At 44.0% G+C, this 20,547-nt stretch overlaps 1 protein-coding gene across 1 annotated transcript in view; it reads left to right on the plus strand.

Annotated features, from left to right (window-relative positions):
- The first annotated feature begins 5,415 nt into the window (after positions 1-5,415).
- The window catches only part of PDPR (pyruvate dehydrogenase phosphatase regulatory subunit), a 795,794-nt gene continuing 780,662 nt past the window's right edge, over positions 5,416-20,547 (plus strand). The window contains exon 1 of the mRNA XM_078670675.1: positions 5,416-5,478. The gene's annotated coding sequence lies outside the window, so the exon portion shown is untranslated. The remainder of the gene's footprint in view (positions 5,479-20,547) is intronic.

The following is a 20,547-nucleotide window of genomic DNA, read 5'->3' on the forward strand; positions in this document are numbered from 1 at the left end:
TTCCTAACTCAGTGATGGATGCCTAGATTCAGCACTGGGACATGTCCTGCAAACAGGTGAGAAAACTCCTTTTGGTTATTTGTACGATTTTTAAAGAATATCTTTAGTTTTCAAAACTCCACACTTAGTCGTTTTTTTGGAGGGAAAATTGTCAATGTTATCCTATCGAGGAAAAACAGGTTATCGGTTTGCAGGTAAGTAAACAACTGTGGGGTTTAAAGGTTCTGGGGTTAGACTCGGGGGTCTCCCAGGGTCAGTGATGCACTAGAATTGCACCCTCAATGGCACTAGGGCGGCCGGTTGCAGAGTGTTGAGGCCCAATGTTATCCTATGGAGGATAGGGGGTCTCTGGTTGGTGGCTGCTAGCAAGCAGGCCACGAGGCTGTGGGAGCAAAGCTTCAAGGGTTTAGCTCAGGGCCTGTTGGGGACCAAAGTAGCACCAAAGGTGCACCCTCAGCGGCACTAGGGCGGCCGGGTGCCGGGTGCTATTTTGAGGTCGGGTGCCCTGTTGTTTCCAATGGAGAACCTCCGGGACAAAGAAACACTGCAGGCTCGGGGACGAGGATCTTCCAGGTACGACCACCACTTCGAGGGGTAAATTGGAATGCTGAGGGTTGGTTAGGCACATTTGGTTTGGGCACACAAGGCTGTGGGGCGTCGGGTGCAGGGGTGCCTTGGGACATCGGATTTTCTTCCCCGCTCTGGTTGCGGTAGGTGGGGTTATCTGGATTGAGGCTGCAGGCGTCGTCTGGAGGCTTGAGGCAGGTCAGGGGTCGCCGGATCTCGGGTCATGATCGCCAGGGGGGGGACCTCTTCGTGGTATTGTTCCACTTGAACTCGGTCCGGGTTCGGCGGGTGCAGAGTGGGCTGGATTTGCGGTTTCTGGTTGGCATCAGAAGCTGCAGTTTAAAAAAAGTCCAGTGTTCACTGGAGATTCAGTCTTTGAAGTGAAGGCCGGCAGGTCCTCCGGGGTTTTTGAGGTTGCTGGCTGCAGGACATACCGGGATTTTGCAGGAGCAGGTTCGAGGGGAGACAGGCCTGTAGGGTTGGGGCCAAGTCAGTGGGCGTCATCCTCTTGTTAGAACTGCACGGCTTTGCATCCTTCTTATATTCTTTTCTTGTTGTTTCTGGATCTAAGGAAGGAAGGTTCAGGGTGCCCCCTAAATACTAAATTTAGGGGCATTACAGGTAGGTAAAGGGCAGGGACCAATGGGTCCTTTCCCTGGGGTGGGTACACCCCCTATTCTGCCACTCTCCAGTGGGAGGGAGGCAGGTGCCTGTCCCTGGTTGGCTGAGTCTCCCCATTCTCAAGATGGCGGGGACTCGAGGTTGTGCTTCTCCTCGCCTCCCCCACCTGAGGGGTGGAGTTGACAGAGGTGGGCACAACTCCTTTCCTCACTTGTTTTTCCCGCCGGGGGGTAGAACCAGTGGGGACCAGTTGCTAAAAGCCACAAATGGTCTGGTGAGGCTCACAAAAGTGGCATGCCTTTGAAGCTTCTCCTTCGTGAACCCTGCCCATCCTGGGGGAGGAGGCTTGGCACCTCGTCCCAGGATGTACATTGTTTCAGGCCCCCGAGAGCAGCAAGCTCTCGACCCAGGGGTCCAGAAACATGTCTGGTGGTGGCAGCCTAAGCAGCCACTCCGTCAGGTCACTAGGAGTTGGTCGACTTTCAGGGGGCATCTCTAAGATGCCCCCTGTTGTGCATTTTACATTACATCCCACACTGGCTTCAGTGTGGGTTTAATGTGTTGAGAAGTATGATACCAAACTTACCAGTCTTCAGTGTAGCCATTATGGTGCTGTGGAGTTTGTAATGACAAACTTCCAGCACCATATACTCTTAATGGCAGCACTGCACTTACAGTGCCCAGGAATGGACTTGGGCACTGTAGGGGTACAGGGCTCATGCACCTGTACCCTCACCACTGGCATAGGGCACCCAGCTAGAGGGGTGACTCATGTATGACAAGGCAGTGGTTTGTGGGCATGGCACACAGGGATGTGTGCCATGTCGACTCTTCACTTTGTTCTGCACCAAGTCACGCAGCCTGCAAAGGCAGTGTGTGAGTGTCAGGGTACAGGGCCTCTAAGGGTGGCACAATAAGTGCTGCAGCCCTTAGAGGCCTTCTTTGGTCACAGTGCCTGTGGTACCATTTACCAGAGGCTGACATGTGGCCAGAGATGACAATTGGGTTAGTTTTGGGGAAAGAACACATACCCTGGGAACCTGATTGGCAGGGACCCACGGCGCACCAAGAAAACGTGCATCAGTAATCTGGCAAAAAGTGTGTGTGGGGGGGGGGTTACTGCAACAGAAACCCACAAGCTCTATATAAATGCAACCCTTTTTCCCCTCTTCTATCCCTCCGCTATCTTTCTCACTCCAAATAACTGACTAATATCCACCACTCAAATTACTTTCATATTTCACTATACTAATTTACCACTAATCCTTTATGGGTTTCAATCCTTTATGGGTTTCTGGAGTAGCGGACCAGTTGCTAAAAAAGCGATTCAACAAACGCTATATAAATACAAACCTTCTTTTCCCACTTCTATCCTTCCGAATCCAAATAACGGACTAACCTATCCACCACTCAAATTACTTTCATATTTCACTATACTAATTCAACACTCATCCTTTATGGGTTCCGGAATAGCGTGCTACTGGCTGAAAAAGTGCTTTGACGCCTTGTATGGGGTAGTAAGCACTATATAAAAGCAATTACAATACAGTATATGTAACTTGTTAGCATGTTCAGTCTTTCTTGTGTACCTTTGTGACTGTATATATGTAACTTGTTATCGGATTTAGTGTATCTTGTGTACTTTATGTAACTTTTGTAAAGCGCTCTGACACCTTTGGGTAAAGTTTACGCGATATAAAACTGCATTAAATAAAATAAATATAATATGCTTTAATAAACGATAGCACACTGTAAATCACTATTGCTACAGCAACATATAGGAAGTAGAAAAGACTGAATCAACTGAACAGTGAAGAAAGAGGATCAGGCCTGCCAAGTGTCACGCATCAGGCGTGACATTAGCGCATTTCCGTGTGGTAATCCGCATTACCGCACTGAAATGCATTGTCACGCATAATCGTAGTGTCTCAACAGGTGTCTAACTGTGAAGTGCTACCACGGTAGTAGAAGCTGTGCTCCATTAGGTGAAGCAGCATGAACCTGGTGCGCTGCTGGCAGCATGCAGTTGACAAACTGTGAGCTATCTGACCTCCGCCTGCTGCACACAACTGAAGCATTGCAAACTAATGTATGGTTTGTAGCAGGTGAAAACGGGAGTGGCGGCCGCGCCGTCTTCAGGGCTCAGCTGCAGCTTTCATTCTAACAGCTCTGCTCAGGAGGCTTAGCCCGGGCGGCAGCGGCGGCATGTATCGCACTTGGGTTCAAGGAAGTCAGGATGTTTTAGGTTATGTATAGGTTTTTTAAAGATGATTGTCGTGACATCCCGTCGTTGCGCAGCAGTTTCACTTTAGTGCCTTGCACAAGGAGACTCCTGGGCCCAGGCAGCACGTGATCAGCTTCTTGCAGCCAGTAACGCTCATGAAGGTCTGCCCTGGGCATGGCTGTAGGCTCGAGGCTGCGGGGGTGCGTGCTGGTGTCTGCCGCCGTTAGTTTGACTTCAGCCTAGGCCAGCCAATAGCCTCCTTTACTTGGGATAAGGCAGCTCATCTCTGCGCAGCTCGGTTCTGTGCAGCTCAGCTCTCTGCAGCTCTTCTATATCTCACTGCAATAACAGAAATCACAGCGAGGGGAGAGAAAAACACTTGCAGCACTCTACAGAAAGTATAGATTTCTAGTTCATACACAGGGCACGTCTCTTTACTGGGCTCAGGTGTGAGTGGTGTACGAGAGAGACTGCACACTGGAAGGGAGTGTGTATTCCCGGTGGGTGAGGAGGGAGTTCTTTGTCGGGGCCCCGAGTATTGCAAAGGGTTTCCTTGCCTGAAGGAGGGGGAACATCGGGTAGGAGAGTTGTAAGGTGAGCACACAAGAGCGCATCACGGCTGAAAGTGTTTGAGTTAGTGGAAATGAGGGAGGGGCTTCGGTGCAGAAGGAAAGGGAGCAAGAAGAAAGCAGAGGAAAATAATGGAGCAGTGACAGATGAAAATAGCAGGAATGAAAAATAACCTACAAGACTGAGATAAGAACACAGGAATGGCAGGTTGATTGAAAAAAAAAGCACAACGTGGAATCAAAATGTATAAGCCTTGGTATTCATGAGCCCCTACATTCGGCAGCATGAGTGACAGCCTCTTTAGAAAAAGTATGAGCTCCTTCTGTTTTTGATATAATTGCAAATTAGGCATGGCACATGTATAAAATACCAATGAACTTGGCCTAAATGCCATCAAGGCAAGCTTAATGGCACACCAAAAAATTATACATGTATCAAACAGGGTAATGTAAAGACTAGCATTTGAACATAGCTCAGCAAACCTAAACTATGTAGGATACTTGAAAAAAAAAACAGAACTCAAGCCCAGATGCTCAAATGGATGTAATGTATGATATTGATATGTTACCCGGGTTTTCATTGCTTGAGTTAGTTCACGAGAAAGTGTCACTCATGGTCATTAAAATGTCACTCATAATTGCACTGAAATTATGAACATGTCACACATTGCAATCTGAAACCTTGACAGCTATGGAGGATATACATCTGATTTGACTAAGGTTACTATGGAGACTCATTCCCTATGGTTCATGGGATATGTAGTCTGTGTTGCTTTTTCATTAAAGGCTGCTGATTTAATAAAGTGAAGAAAGAAATGCATAAACCTCCCCTCCGGATCTGACATATAATCGAAAGATAGCAGAGGAACAGACATGATTATTTAAAAACGGAATGGAAGCACGAATGTGTTGCCCAGCCTCAAATAAGTGGAGAGATTGTTAAAACCCATATTACTCATTTATGGATAAGATGCATCGCGTCTCGCTGCTTTCCTCTTAATTGTACAGTTGACAATGACAGCGCCACGGATGTGAACCATTGTCTTCCTCAATTAAACCTGGAGCAGAGGAAGGTGAAACATTGCAAAAGCGCCGAACAGCATGGCGCTAAGTCGGACCCTCTGTATGTGTTCAGTTAGCAGTCTAGGCACGTGTTGGCTCTGTACAGAACCTCCATGTGACATTGGACTTGCACCTGTCAAACGTTACGTGGGGCGTTCACTTCCGGGAGGCGTATTGCCGGGAGGTAAGAACGGTCTCTTCCGGAGCGGTTGGGCCGTCTTTGTGTAGGGCGGGTCATATTCCTTCTAACCAATTAAAGGTTGCATGGGGCGGGGTAGGTGCTGTGCCCCTCCTTGTACCGCCCTGTAGGGTGTCAATCTCCGTAATTGAGCTTTCTCATTGGCTCTCCTTGCCTTCAGTTCTGAAAGTAGTTTGGAGTCGAAGGCAAGGTAAAGCAATCGGATATTTAGATCATAGACCGGGCGGAGAAAGGAGGTGAGAGTGTTGTGCTGGCGTGGTTGACATTTCATTTGGCTGATTGTTATGTCCTGTTTGAAAGAATAATAAGCTGCCTGGACTTCCCTGGTGTGAGCCAACAGTCTAGTTTGGACGTAGATGATGGTTTGTGTGCCTGTTAAGCTGTCAAGTTTACACTGTCCAATTTTCGAGGAGTCTAGATTTTGTAGACAGTGTTGCTGCTGTCTACCATTAAGTTTAATGTTGTTTATAAAGTATCCCGCACTTAAATACTCACTAGGCAAGTACCGCCTTCCTAACCTTTTTAAAAAGTCCTTTTCCAAACGTTGACATGTATGCTCTGTTGCAGTCGTACACTATGAGCGTCAAGTGTCGCAATGAAACGAAGAAATCTGTCACCCGGGGACCCGCACCTCCCACCGAAAAGTGTATCAAGTTATTGAAAATAATGTCCACCGTTTTGAGGACAAATAAACCAAACTCAAACCTAATCTTCATGAATTATACCGCTAAAGGATTTCCAGCTCCTTAGACATTTCTACTAACCCCTTAGAAATTTCCACTAACCCCCCTAGCAATTTCTACTAACCCCCAGCAAATATGGCACTGCAGAGAAAAACGGTCGTTCCAGAAAACATTCCACATTAGAAAAATGTGTCTCCTATCTATAACTGGCCGCTCCAGCAAACATGCAACAGTCTGAAACTGGACGCTCCAGCAAGCATGCTACAAACTCTGCAGCAAAGCCGGCTCTAGACCGGTGCGACCGCACCGGGCGCTGACTTCGGGTGGGGGCGTCGTGTTTGTAGTATATTATGGTTTGGGAAGCACCTGCTCCCGCGTTCCTGGCCTCGAGCAATTTTAAGACAACAATAAAAATGTCAAGATAACTCCAATTATTAAAGTTCTTCCTAGAGAGAGATCTAAGGTTTGTCTAGTGGAAGTTTTGACTCGTGGTAAGGTAGGGCAGTGGGTTAATATGCCTGCTGCTAAGAACGTGTACCATGCAGATCACAAAGTGCACATATTGTAAATAGGTCAGTGAGTTACTGCTTTTTTGGGAGAGATCCTTTTGTTACTTGCTGTTTATAAGTTAAAATCCTAACATAGAACATTGTGCTGTTGTTAACCGTCCTCAAAGAGCTGCATGCAAACTTCAAAGTATAGATAAGAGCTTACTGACACCCCCTACCCCCGGTCTTTCATTATCCTAATGCTGGAAAATTGTTCATTAGGATACAAATCAATTCAGATTATTAAAGAGAACCCCCAACCTTGGTGTTACGTTTTAAATTCTAAGTGTGTGCTTTTCCAAAACAAGCACTATTAAACTATATTGTCTACCAGTAGTGATGACATGCAAATTCTACACTGTGTAGTCCTCTGTCTTACTTAACATTTTCTATACACTGATTTACACACCTATATGTGTGTGAGATGTAAAGTGCTCGGACACCCTACACTGGTATGAGTGGTGCTATAAATCAAACTAAATGCATCTTAAGAGAGAATGATTATGGCGACTTGCGGGGCACTGGTAAACGGTGATAATGACGGAATCCGTAGTGGAGGTGGTCATGGGGGGGGGGGGGTCAACAACCATTGTCAAACTGGGCACCACCAGCGCAAAAGCAGGCCCTGCTCTTGAGTCGTCGTTTTAAGAAATACATCACCACTCTACGAAATGCAGCATGCAGGGAAGCTTCCACATGTGGAACTATACCACTGGCTCCAGAAAGTGTGCCACATGTAGCAGAGCTACCACGTTATGGAAAGATGGCATATGTAGGAAAAAAGTACTGCAGGAAACTTAACACGTAAATAGTTTTCAGGACTAACAAATATGCACCATTATAAGTATATTACCCAAGCAAATATGACTTAATCCTCTCATATCAATCAGCAAGTACATAATTGAATAGAGCAATATATGCCCGCTAGCAAAAATGTTTCGCCGACTACAAATACGAAAACATCAACAGCTACAGCTAACTTTCCTCTGAAAATGGACCACACCATTTAGTACATCAGCACCATTAAATATGTCGTAGATGGGAATTAAAAACATCTCCTGCTAATATAATGCACAGATTAAACAAACCATCACTAACAGAAGTTCTCACCAATAGATCAATGCACAAAACACACCACTAATATAACACCATGCATTAGAACACAACTACAAGTTATATTTATACTTCCTTAGCAGCATGCTCCTACAGGCATAAGCAGCGCCTTGGTAAGCATACCATGATATTTTTGTCTTGAGAGTCCAATATCTGATACTTTCTTTGTATTAAGCACTTATTTGTTTTTGCTTCTGAATGTAAATACCTTCTCACTTTGTGTCTATGTTTTTATTTTGCCTACCTATTGCTAACCTGTACAATACACCGACCTATGCATCCTTTTGTACCACCTTTAGATAAAAAAAAATTAATTTCCAGCAATATATAACACCAGATTAAAATATGCCAGTTATACGCAGGAGGTATATAATTTAGTTGTACACTTGTAAAAAACATTTGCAAGTCCGCTCTATATAGCCTCTTTTGTGTGTTATTTACCTTTCAGTGGAGTGCCTATAAATTATAACCTCCTCTCCGGTTCAAATCTGACTAAACTCTTTATGGCTTTCATAGGGTTTTCTTTACTAAGGAAATTCTTGCATGATTTAAGCAAATGTAATGATATATTTGAACCTTACTTTTCTTAAAAATGTTTCAGTCAGTCACTTTGTTTACCCCAGGGTCTTGTTCTGATCTACTGTTGCTGAAGTGTTGGTCTTGTAAACTTTGCATATGTTGATCGGCCGAGTCAACCAGCTAATGTAGAAACTGCTGTAAATCAAGGGGTCGCACCTTAAAGGGATTTTTGAGACCTTCGGTTATGTCATAATAACATATGAGATGAAAGTCTGGAGGACCTGTTACTTCATAGTTTGGTGATGCAGAATACATTTGTGAGAGTAGCTCTGCGAGTGTGATATACGATTTTAAAACTGATGCTAGTAAATGAGCAATACCAATGAGGGTTAACTTATTTGTGTTTTCCACACTAACATGCGACTTAAACAGTGTTAGCATTGCTTCTTGATGACATTTCTGCAGCAGTTTCTTTATCTGTCCACTATATGTGATATATGTGGAGTATGAATTACCCATTCAGTGGTTACAAACTGTGGCTCATGTCACAGACCTCTGGGGCCAGATGTACGACCATGTTATTTTGTGAGTCGTAAATTGCGCTCCCGCAGGCCACATGGATAGCAGGGTAACCGCTCTGCTCAGTCCTCCACCCCTCCTGCTGCCGCCAAACCATTTTATTACACCCTTTCTGGCCTTTCTACCTGCATGTCAAGCGGTCACTTTGGACAAGTGGTTGTTACAGATTTTGTGGCGGGGTTACAAACGTACCTTCTGGTGCCAAAAAAGGACAGGTGTCCTATTGTAGATTTTCGTCCTCTGAACGCCTGTCTGAAAAGGGGCAGGCTCAGGATGCTCACCATTGGCCAGGTGTTGCTACCCTGGAGACTGGATGGTAGCGTTCGACCTGCACAACTCTTATTTTCATATCCTTGCTCTTGTAAGGCCACAGGCATTACCCGCGGTTCACGGTTTGCTCCGAGCACTTTCAGTTTGTTATGCTCCCTTTTGGCCTTACCAGTGTCCCTTGGGTGTTACCAGAAGTGATCGTAATGCCTGCTGCTCTCCTTTGAAAGTTAGGGATCCCATTATTTTCCTACTTCAACGATTGGCTGTTGAAGGTGAGCTCACCCCATGCAGTCGTGTCCCACCTCCAGACTACGGTGAAACTTTTTAATTTGTTGGGGTTCACAATAAACATGCTGAATTCACAGCTGAATCCTTCCCAAACACTCCCATGCATTGGAGCAGTTCTAAACATGGTACAGTTTTGCGCCTTCTCTTTGGTGTGGACAGTCCACGACGTTCAGGCTATGATCCCGATGTTTCAGACTCCAGCCTGGATTTCGATGAGACTGACTCTGAGGCTACTGGGTCTGATGGTCTTCTCCATCTTGCTGGTGAAACACACCAGATGTCATATGTGGGCTTTGCATTGGGATCTGAAGTCCCAGTGGGCGCAACATCAGGGTAATATCTCTCACCAGGTCCAGATTTCGGAAGAGATCTGAAGTGGTGGCTATTGAAACGGGATCTGGTCAGTGGCAGACCTCTCTCCCCTCCCATAGCGGACAGTGGGAACAGATGCACCACCTCTGTACTGGGGTGGCCATCTGGGAGTGGTGGAGATCAGAGGACTATGGTCTCCCGCAGACCTCCACCTCCACATCAACTTGTTTGAGTTGCGGGCCACCCGCTTGGCGTAGAAAGCCTTCCTACCATCGTTCAAAGGGAAGCTACTTCAGATGTTCACAGATCACTGCCATGCAGTACTGCAACAAGCAGGGCGGGCTGGGATAGTGGTTCCGGTGATAGGAGACCTTGTGCCTCTGCAAATGGCTGGATTGTCATAATATCCTTGTGGTTGTATAACGCCCGGCAGGAGCTCCGAACGCCAAGGCAGACAAACTCAGCTGCCAATGCAACCAATGCATTGTGGATCAAGAATGGCTTTACACCTGGAGGTGGTTCAAGGTTACTTCCAAGAATGGGGAGAAACTTGGCTCAAGCAATTTGCGATCGCCTACAATGCGCAGTATCAGCACTTCTGCGTGCTTGATTTTCAAAAGTAGGTCTTGCTTGGAGACCCATTCCTCTTGGAGTAGAACTTAGGACTCTTGTATGCCTTTCTGGCGATACCACTCCTGACTCGGGTCCTCAAGAAGATCAGGACTGACTGAGCCCAAGTCATCCTAGTGGCTTTGGACTGGACACAACGACATTGGTATCCAGAACTCCTGGGCCTGAGCATTTGTCCTCTGATAAAGCTGCTTTTTCCGGAGGATCTCCTTTCGCAGTAGCAGGGTCAGTTCCTCCACCTCAACCTCTGCACACTCCATATTCATGCTTGGAGTTTGAGCGGTGATAACTAAACGCTTTTGACCTTACTCCCAAGGTTGTAAATGTTGTTTTGGCATCTAGGCGTTCCTCAACAAAGTCCATATATGCCTGTTAGGCCTACTAGACACCGGGCATTTCCCTGGGAAGCTGGAATGGTAGGGGCAGTTTTTAGGTTGAGCTAGACAGTGCATGCACTGTCTCTTCGAGGCCTGCTGTAATCAGTCTGTGGGCAGCAAGGCCATCCTCCTTCTTGTAAATGCTTTTCATTTGTCTGTCAGTTTCCTTTAAAAATCCTTGCTTGCTAGTGGTCAGTCCTGCCTCTTTGTCCCTTCTTCCTCTGTCCCTTCTTCCTCTCTTCCCTTCCTCCCACAGAGCAGTACTGTCTCATTCCACTGTGGTCCTTTATCTGTTCTTTGGAGGACTATTTTTTTCTTGGTTTCCTGCTCTGTTACTGTTTGCCTGTGTTCGGTTTTGGCGCCATAGCTGCTTGGATTTAACTTTTGCACTTCTCCCTCCCACCTCCTCTTAATGCCACAGCTGAGTTAGTGCTGCCTCAAGGGCGTGTGTCCTGCTCCCTTGGTTGTATTTTATTTACCCTCTATGCAATTTTCGATCTTGAATGTGAGGTTGCCTTTTTTTGGTAGGATAATTGTTTGGTTTTGAGCTCCCTTTTAAAGGGGATTGAGTTTGTTTGCTTTCCCTCCACTCGTGACCTCGTGCTCAACTAGGGATGGTTGAGTATTCATAAATGGGAGATGGGACTCGCAAGCCGTGTAATCAAAAATTGAAATGCTGTTCAATTGTAGCGTGCTACTGAGGTATCGCTGTCTGTTCCTAACAGCGTAGTAGAAATAAAGCAGTACGAAGCAACCTCTGAATAGGGGTTGTCCCTCTGTGCACAGCTGAGCAAACACAAAATGTTTGTAATCCGATATACTTGTCAATCAAAAGTTCAACCAAAATTCTTGAAACAAAGTTATTTATTGATCATTCTCCTCATGATCAAATTTGACCAATTCTTTCTTTCTTCAATGTAAAAATCCAGTGTGTATTCTTAAATCCATTATTCACCACAAATCATTTTCCCAATGCATTTTGGGCATTGACTGTGCCCTTCGTCATGGGATATCACTGCGAGCAAAAGTAAATGAAAAAGGTCTTAATGAGGAAGCATCTCGCTACATCTCTAGTCAAGTAAATTCAATGTGACTGGAAAATGTGAAAGACATATATCTTACTGAAAAAGGTGAATGATTCCACATGCGTGTGTCGGATAGATAAACTGAATGGAGAAACGTAATCAAAATGGAGTGACTCATGCGACAGTAAATAATATAGAAGATAACATTGTGGAATCCAACATGTGTTATAAACGTAAGCGTGATCTCATATAGGGAAAAGTACCAATCGATGCATGCGTGGTGCAACCGTGCAATCGTATCGTGTGGAAATTTTTTTGTGCAATAGAAACAGATTAATCCAGTGCATCGTGTAGTGAAAATCGAAAGACTCAGTGCATCGTGTGATGAATATAGAAATACTCGGACGAGAAAAAAAGTGGGTCAGCACTCACTCGGTGAACGGTAAATGGCCGTATCATCTGAAAGTGAGAACGTAAATACAGTCATCGGTATTTAGAATATGAAACTGCATTATATAAGGTCCTCATGGTGAGGTACTTACAGGAATCATAAGGCAGTGAATATTAGGGTTAATCTCGGGGTTCTTCGGTGATCGTGAAGCAACCTGTGGCCGGTGTTCAGTTAAAGAGTGAGTGGCGGCATCTATCGTCGTGTATGAACAGTGAACATGAAAGGTGAAGACGGACTATTGAGATGGCTTCGAGAACGGGCGCCATCTTGAAAAGGTGAAAAGCGGTGAAAGAATAAACGGGAGAAATGTTAGAGTGCGCAATCAACGTGTGGCCAAGGCTGTATGAAAAGAAACTGAAACATAAAATGAAATGTCCTGACTATATCCAACATGATTGAAACATTGAACGAATTTACAAAACCTATGTTATATGAAATGCGTGACATTGTAAATACATCTATACATCATACAAATTATAGATAACATGAGAATTCCATTCTGTCATTGAGCCAGTTAGGCTGCATCGTGCACAAGAAACGGATCCAGTAATTTTCTCTCTGTAACAGTCTATTTTTGTTGATTCCACTTTCCAAGGGTTTGATAACTTCCAAAATTAAAAACTTGAGCTGTGCTACTGTGTGATTGTTCTCCATGAAGTGCAAAGCAACGGTGGATTTAGGATTTTTAGTCCATATGTTGCTTTTGTGCTCAAAGATCCTTGTGCGGATTTTCCTGTCTGTGTGTCCAACATAGCAAGATCCACAGGGACATTTCAACATGTAAATAACATTTGCAGTGTTGCATGTGGCATTGACTTTCAATTTGATCCTGGTACCCTTCATTGGATGACTGGTGTAGTTTCCTAAAATTATATTGTGACAATTGCTACAATTATAACAAGGTACTAGGCCTTTGTACAATGCAGGTGTGGGACTGTCGGTAGGTCGGGTTAGCATTTCTTTGAGGTTCCGGCATATCGTATATGCGAAGATCGGCTTGTTTTCAAATAATCCTCTGAAATCAGGTTCACCACTCAACAGCGGCCAGTGTTTTAAAATGATCTTCCTGAATTTTTGGCTGACAATACAATATTTTGACACTACTACCATCTGTTTGCTGGTTTCTTTCTTCTTTACTTTTAATAAATCTTGCCTTTTGATGGTCTTGCATCTGTTTTCAAAATTTCATCAGGGTATCCGCGTTGCCTGAATCTGTTAAGCATGTCAGTGATTTGTTGCTCACTTTCTGAAGGCGATGAAATGATACGTTTTACTCAGAGAAGTTGTGAAAATGGTAGGTTGTTTTTCAAGCCAGGTCTGTGAAAGCTATTATAATGTAGAATAGAGTTCCGATCAGTAGTCTTACGAAATAAGTTGGTAGACAGTTTGCCATTGGAAAGTTGTATTTCAACGTCCAAGAAATGTATCAGTTGTTTGTTGAAATCCCAAGTGAATTGAATACGTTCATCTATATGGTTCATCCGATGTAGGAAACACTGCAATGATTCCGCTGTACCGGACCATAAAATAAAAATGTCATCTATGAATTGCAGTAATAATTTGCCATGTTCATGCCATGTAAGATTATTCAGAATGTTTTGTTCTTCAAATTGCTTCATGAACAAATTAGCGTACGCAGGAGCTGTGCAATTGCCCATGGAGGTCCCACATAGTTGTAAGTACCACTTATCATTCCAACAGAAGTAACTGTGGTATAGAGTAAACATGAGTAGTTCCATTAATAATATTTGTAAATACGGATCAAGACTGGAATTTATTAGCACTTGTTCAATGGCTTCTATCCCGAGGTTGTGTGGAATCGATGTATACAAGGAACGGACGTCTACTGTACATAGGCAAATTTCCTCTTCCGGAAAGATAAAGCAAGAGTTGAGTTTAGTCAAAAAGTCTAGTGTATCTATGAATTTCCCAACAGGCTCGTGGATGCTGCCTCTGGTAGAAACTATCGGTCTGAACGGTGGTTGCGTGGGATGTTTATGAATCTTCGGCAGCATATACAACGATGGTGCCTTAGGATAATCTTGAATGAGGAATCTCTTAGCTTTTTCAGTGATAGTTCAATTGTCTAATGCTTTTGTGATGATGTTCTTAAGCACCGTGGTATATTCATTAGTTGGATCATCATCCGAAAGCACATAAGTGTTTGTGTCGGACACATGCAGAGCAACTTGTTCCTGGTAATACGAGGTGTCCATGATGACTAATGCTCCCCCTTTTTCAGTGTTTTGACAGGTGATGGACCTGTTGTTGGCAAACTTTTGGAGGATGCTCTTGTCTTTCATTGTGAGATTGCAGCGTTTTGAAGTTTGTAAAAAGGTAAAGGACGCTATGTCGTGCTTTACAAGATTTTCGAAGGTGTCCATGATCTTGAAGCTCACTGGGGCCATGAATGTGCTACGAAGTCTTAAACCTTGAAGGATGTCTTCTTCTTGGATTGTTGTTTGTACCAAGTTCTCAAAATAGTGTCGAAGTCTGATGTTTCTCAATAACTTGAACAAACTCACTTCCAATTCCAATGTATTGGTCATTGTTGTGGGTACAAATGTTTGACCTTTCTGTAAAGTACGAGTATTTCTATATTCATCACACGATGCACTGAGTCTTTCGATTTTCACTACACGATGCACTGGATTAAGCTGTTTCTATTGCACAAAAACATTTCTACACAGTGGAATACACGATACGATAGCACGGTTGCACCATGCATGCATCGATTGGTACTTTTCCCTCTATGCGATCACGCTTACGTTTATAACACATGTTGGATCCCACAATGTTATCTTATATATTATTTACTGTTGCATGAGTCACTCCATTTTGATTACGTTTCTCCATTCAGTTTATCTATCCGACACACGCATGTGGAATCAATCATTCACCTTTTTCTCTAAGATATGTCTTTCACGTTTTCCAGTCACATTGAATTTACTTGACTAGAGATGTAGCGAGATGCTTCCTCCATTTTTTTTTGGGGGAATATATTTTATTGGTTTTATTTCTTATAACATATCAAACACTGTACATTACAACGTTGTCAGCAGTAAACTTATACGAACCATTTCTTCAATCTTTCATTACATTCGCGTATTGCGGTGATACATTTAGAAACATTAGTCACATATTACGTTGCACAGGGTTGATAATGAGGCAATACGATTAGCATACTATATAAACTTAATGAAGCTCTGACTACCCGATCGTTACTACGCTTGTTAAGTGTGTATTCCCACTGCACTTGTCAGTGGGTACGACGCTGGGGGGGAGCTGTGTGATGGTAATATCAAGTTCTCCGCTTTATGGTTCGTGTTTGTAGTAACAGTTGGTGTTGTGTTTGTCAGCTGTGAGCTATTTGCTATGTCTATGAGTAGCGAGGACTGCATGTGGCCCCTGGTCTGTGATTCCCGGTATGTTTGTGTCTTTCGGACACGTCAGTCCCATCGTTGTTACCAGACCTTGGTCAAATGACTCGATATTCCGGATGTTTCCGCATGTATGCGTTATGCTCCAATTACATTCCAGGGTTTAAATGTGATATTCAAAAGCTTATAATGCAAACAATCAAACAAACGTGTTGTACGGTTAAGCCGTGTCGACACCAACATCTAAAGATCTATTATATATGAAGAATTATCAACCCATTAACAATATTGTAGTGTAGTTCCTATATTCCAAATAGGCTCTGCGCATTGGAATAATATAAACAGCAGTGTAGACGTAGGACTGAGGTCGACTAGGTCTCTACTGACTATATTAGACTTAATTAGTTTTGCCAGCTAGCTCAGAGGTCACTAGAAACTTTCTCGAATAAACAAGGAGGAGTTTAACTTCCCTGGATAGACAAGAAGGGATTAGCTTCCGACAACCATATAACATGATAACTTTGCTCCCTCAGACTAAGAGTTTATCTCTAGAGTCGTGTGAAAACAATAGACAGTTATTTTACTCAGTCAATCGTGCGTACTTAGTTTCACCAGAGTGCAGAGAAATAGAGAGACGGGCGTTTTCAATAAAAGGTGTTATTTATTGAGCAGTCTTCTTTCTCATGCAAGAGAAATGAATTGCCACAATTGCAATACTTTTTTTTATTTTTATATATATATATATATATATATATATATATATATATATATATTTTTATTGATTATAACACAAGAGTAGAAATGTACATACCGGGTATCATTTGGTGGAACATATTGTAGTGGTGAACGGGCAAATGAATTGAGATAATAGACAATCAGACTTCTATCTGGCCCCTACGCTCACGAATACAACCCAGCAGAGCCAAAAGAAAGTCACTGTACCGAACTCCGACAGTCAAATTCAGCCCTGGCCCTTACGATCCATCGCACAAACCCCCTCCAGTAGGACCAACATAGTAGCAAAAGAGCCAGAACGGTGTAGAAAAATGAGATCAATATATCCTGAAAGGGTCAAAAACGTTATGTCTCGAAGTCTACCAGAGACACGAAAGTCAGTCCAATAAGTATTAATGGAAGTCTCCAGAAGCGAAGGAAGAAATGAGTCCTGCGCGGGCGATGACTCTGCCGATCTTGCTAGTCGTTCAGGGGCTCCGGTAACGTACCACTGTAGTTGTGCGTAGACAAATGGCACCAGATTCAGATTATGTTTGGGGTTCTCCTCTCGAGTTAGATCAAGCTTCGCGGGGGTCACCGTATGTTGCAGGTCTGACACAGGGCTGGAGTCCGGTCTCAAACACACAGTCTCGATGCTTACAGTCAATTTGTGGAGAGCAGCCTCCATTTGTAGGTGAAGAGCCCCGATGGCGGCCATTACGGTCCCACGTGTTGGTCCACACATCGTCCGATCCATCTCCGCTTGCACGATAACAAAGCGGGTCCCCAACCCCGGAGGCCGGCTACTCCGGGGAAACAGACAGGAGCGGGATGGACGGAGGCGGCGGGCGACTTACAGGCTTGGGGCTCATTACACCATTTCCGCGAGTGGGGGCCCCACCCGCGGGCCCCGAGGGATGCAACAGGGTCCCGGGACCTGGCCCCCCACCCACCGTAGCAATCACGTTCCGTCGCCGTCCGTCTAGTATTCGCCGGGACCAAAGACCGCCACCAGGATCGAGAATAAGGTTCACTCCGATGAGACCGGACTCCGCCAGGTACCCGCGGCCGATGTTGTTCAACTGAAACCCGGCTTGGTCAGTACTCGAGGCCCCGTCTCACACACTGGAGTAGGCCCGAAAATAAAAGACGGTGTAACTTCGTCAATAAGAGCGATAAAAGCTCCGGGATTGCCCCCCTGGGCTCAGCAACGATTCAGACACACGGGAGTCGGGTGGGAGGCCAGGATGAGTTTCAGGATAGGTCCGCCAGCGACGGAGGTAGACGGAGCCGGGAGCTTATGCAGCCATCTTGGTTGCTAGCGTAGCTCCTCCTCCACAATTGCAATACTTAACATGAAGTAAAGTGCATACAGTAAAAGGAGTATTATGAAATAATACTGTAAAAGCATTGATATGGTTTCTTAGCCATATGATACTTTAAAATGGATAAAATATATACATACATAAAAACATTGACTAACTTACTCAACTGGTGCTTCTAATCTACGCCTACCCCGGTGTACCTGACCAAAGCCTAATACGTGGGAAGGAGTAAGTAAGTAGCAGTTTAAGTTAAGTTGGTTTTTGCCAAGGAATCTGAATCAAGAATTCTCCTAAGGGTTTAGTCAGCTCCGTACCTTGGTAATAGAATGTAGGAGGTCTGGTATCTCTCTCTCAGGACTCGATATCCCAGAAACCCGCAACGGCGGCTGGAAACGCCGGAGCTGGAATTTTCTCGGCTGGAGAAAAAGACAGCGTCTTTCTCAGTGCGTCAAAAGGGAAGGGCGGCGTCCGTGGGCTCTCGCATCAGCTGGGCTCTCGGGCAAGTAGATAGCCGCTCTGCTCCAAACCACCGTGTGTTTGCTTAAGGCAACGTTGGTATATTTATACCTGAAAGGTGCCGGGTTTGACGTAAGGTTGGACATAAGACGTCAATAAAAGATGTCACTAAGAACTGGCCGTTCTTTCAGTGCTCGCAGGAGTTCTAGGACAAATCAAAACAAAAGCATGGGGAATTCCCAGGTTGCTGGAGGTTTGTTTTGTTTAAAGAACGCGTTGTACTTTCTAGGAGTCTAGGGGAGTAGCCTTGCCGTAGTTGGACTGCATGGGCTATTACTAAATATGGATATGATTCTTATGCCTTTATAAGGATATTATTTATTATAACCATATAAGGGCATAAATCGGGAATATCGAATTAGGGTCCTAGATAGAAACACAACACCCACTCCACGAATTAATGTCCATCATTACTAAAAACTAAGCAATATTAAACATGACGATGCATGTGTGTTTTCCAACCCACCCCAAAATACATAAATCGCATTTGAAATGGTATATGGTAAATACACGAAAATGAGTATTGGTACTGTACGCTTATTAAGCAGTCGTATCATTCAGTTAAATGCATATATATCAGCTGAATGAATTGCGAAAATTACACATGAAATGGCTCTGAATACAGAAAAGAAGGTCAAGACCATTCCATCACATATTTATACAAATGCTGTACATGTGCTAGAGGCTGAGGTAAAATATTGTCTCTAGAGTTCCTAAAATAGAAGCTCTGTTCTCTAAGAATAATTCTACTTTAAGCAGAGTACTTTGTGCCAGAAAAAAGGGTAAATATTTTGGAAGTGAAAAAAAATTATTTCGCTTTTAGGGGAAAAAATTGTTCTGATTGTTTTCAGTAGCTATGTTTATCAAAACTGAAGGCCGAATACAGAGTTCAGGGAACGCTGTGTGCTCGTTGTTTTAAAAGTTATTCTCGTTATTAAGGGGAGAAGATCATATCAGGCAGACTTGCAATAAATTGGTCTACGACATCAGGTGAAAGTTCGACCAAGTTCGAAAATGCTGTAACAGTGCATGTGTGAGAATGATTGCTATCATCGATGTCCGGATCAGCAATGATCACAGAAGGTTGTACCTGTTTGGTGCTGCTTTCCTCTCGTACTTCACCGCCACATACTCGTAGTGGTGAAGTCTCAACGAATGCCGTCATCAGAATAGGTAGCCGCCGGGGACAACACGATGCATGAGTCGTTACCGGACCTAGCAAGGTATCTGTATCCATTGGTACTGCTCATGGTAGTGTAAGACAGACGTCCAACACGCATTCTTCTCCGCATAGCATACATCGAAGCACAGATAAGATGCAATCTTGCCAGATTGGTCTGAATGAAAGAAACCAAGTTGTACTTAGATCTCTTAGCCGGGCAAATCCGAGGACTTTAATGATGCGGTCCTGGTAGCGTATAGCTAGGATCGTTTCTCCCATTGTTGCTGGAGTCTTGTCTGTGGCTTTGCTTGCCATATCGAAGCAGAAGAATCAAAAATAAAATTCCTGCTACGAGTCCCAAAAGAAGAGGCAGACTGCCAAATAATGAATGCACAAAATTCGGGATAATGCCCAGAACTGTTTCAAAGGGTGCTAACAGTCCCGAAAAAATTGTCTTAAATACATGCGCGATGCCACTGGTATCAGACATGTTTAAGATTTAACTTAACATTTCTACGAAATGCATGGGGCAATTTGTTGATAATAGGGAATGTATCTCTGCCGCTGTCCTTGCAACTTGCAGATCATACGTTTCTTTGGACGAGGTTAAAGGCACAGTTGTCTGTAAAAGAGTAGACTTCATTCTGCTTAAAGTATCAAGAGATATTCAAATAAGGCCATAATGCCGCCTCCATGTCTGAATTGTTGTTTGGATACAATACTTGCATACAGCAAGTGACCATGGAACGAACGCTCACGAGATAGGCTTTTCCTGGCACCATGCCACAACAGCTGTGGTCACTTATTAGAACATAACTGCAGTTGGAAAGCTGTCTGAAAAATGGCTCTATCTGAGTTGTAGGAGTGCCGTGCAGGTGACATGAAAGGTTATTTGAAGACCCTTCGCAGGCTCCATGCAAGTTAATACCTTGACACAGAAGTGTACCACTTAGTGATTTTTTACAGTTATTACCACTAAGAAATACCTCCTTTTTCCCCTCACTATAACATTTGTGTGTATAAGGTAATTTCCATGTTGACTTGATGTATCCTTTACCCAACCTTTCATACTGGCCCGCTGGTATATACTCTTGGCAATATTTAAACTGGAATGTTGTTATCGGAATTGTAATAATTCCGTGTATTATCCATTCAATGACGGGTCTTTCTGACATTGTCAATGGTAATCTCTCAAGTTTTTCAATGCTCAGAATTGTATAGTCTGCTCCTTTTTGTGCCAAACTGATTTGTTTATCAGTAAGGTTAAAGATGGAGAATAATGACGTTACGTTGATTAAACGCCATGGCACGTAGCCTGAACGCAGATTTTGCAACGTCCAGCCAAGCTGTACAATACAACGTAATTGGGACTGACCATGTTGTAACATTAGTAAGTCCTGCTCTATTATATCA

Source organism: Lissotriton helveticus, chromosome 12 (assembly GCF_964261635.1).
Source record: "Lissotriton helveticus chromosome 12, aLisHel1.1, whole genome shotgun sequence".
Classification (NCBI taxonomy): Eukaryota; Metazoa; Chordata; class Amphibia; order Caudata; family Salamandridae; genus Lissotriton; species Lissotriton helveticus.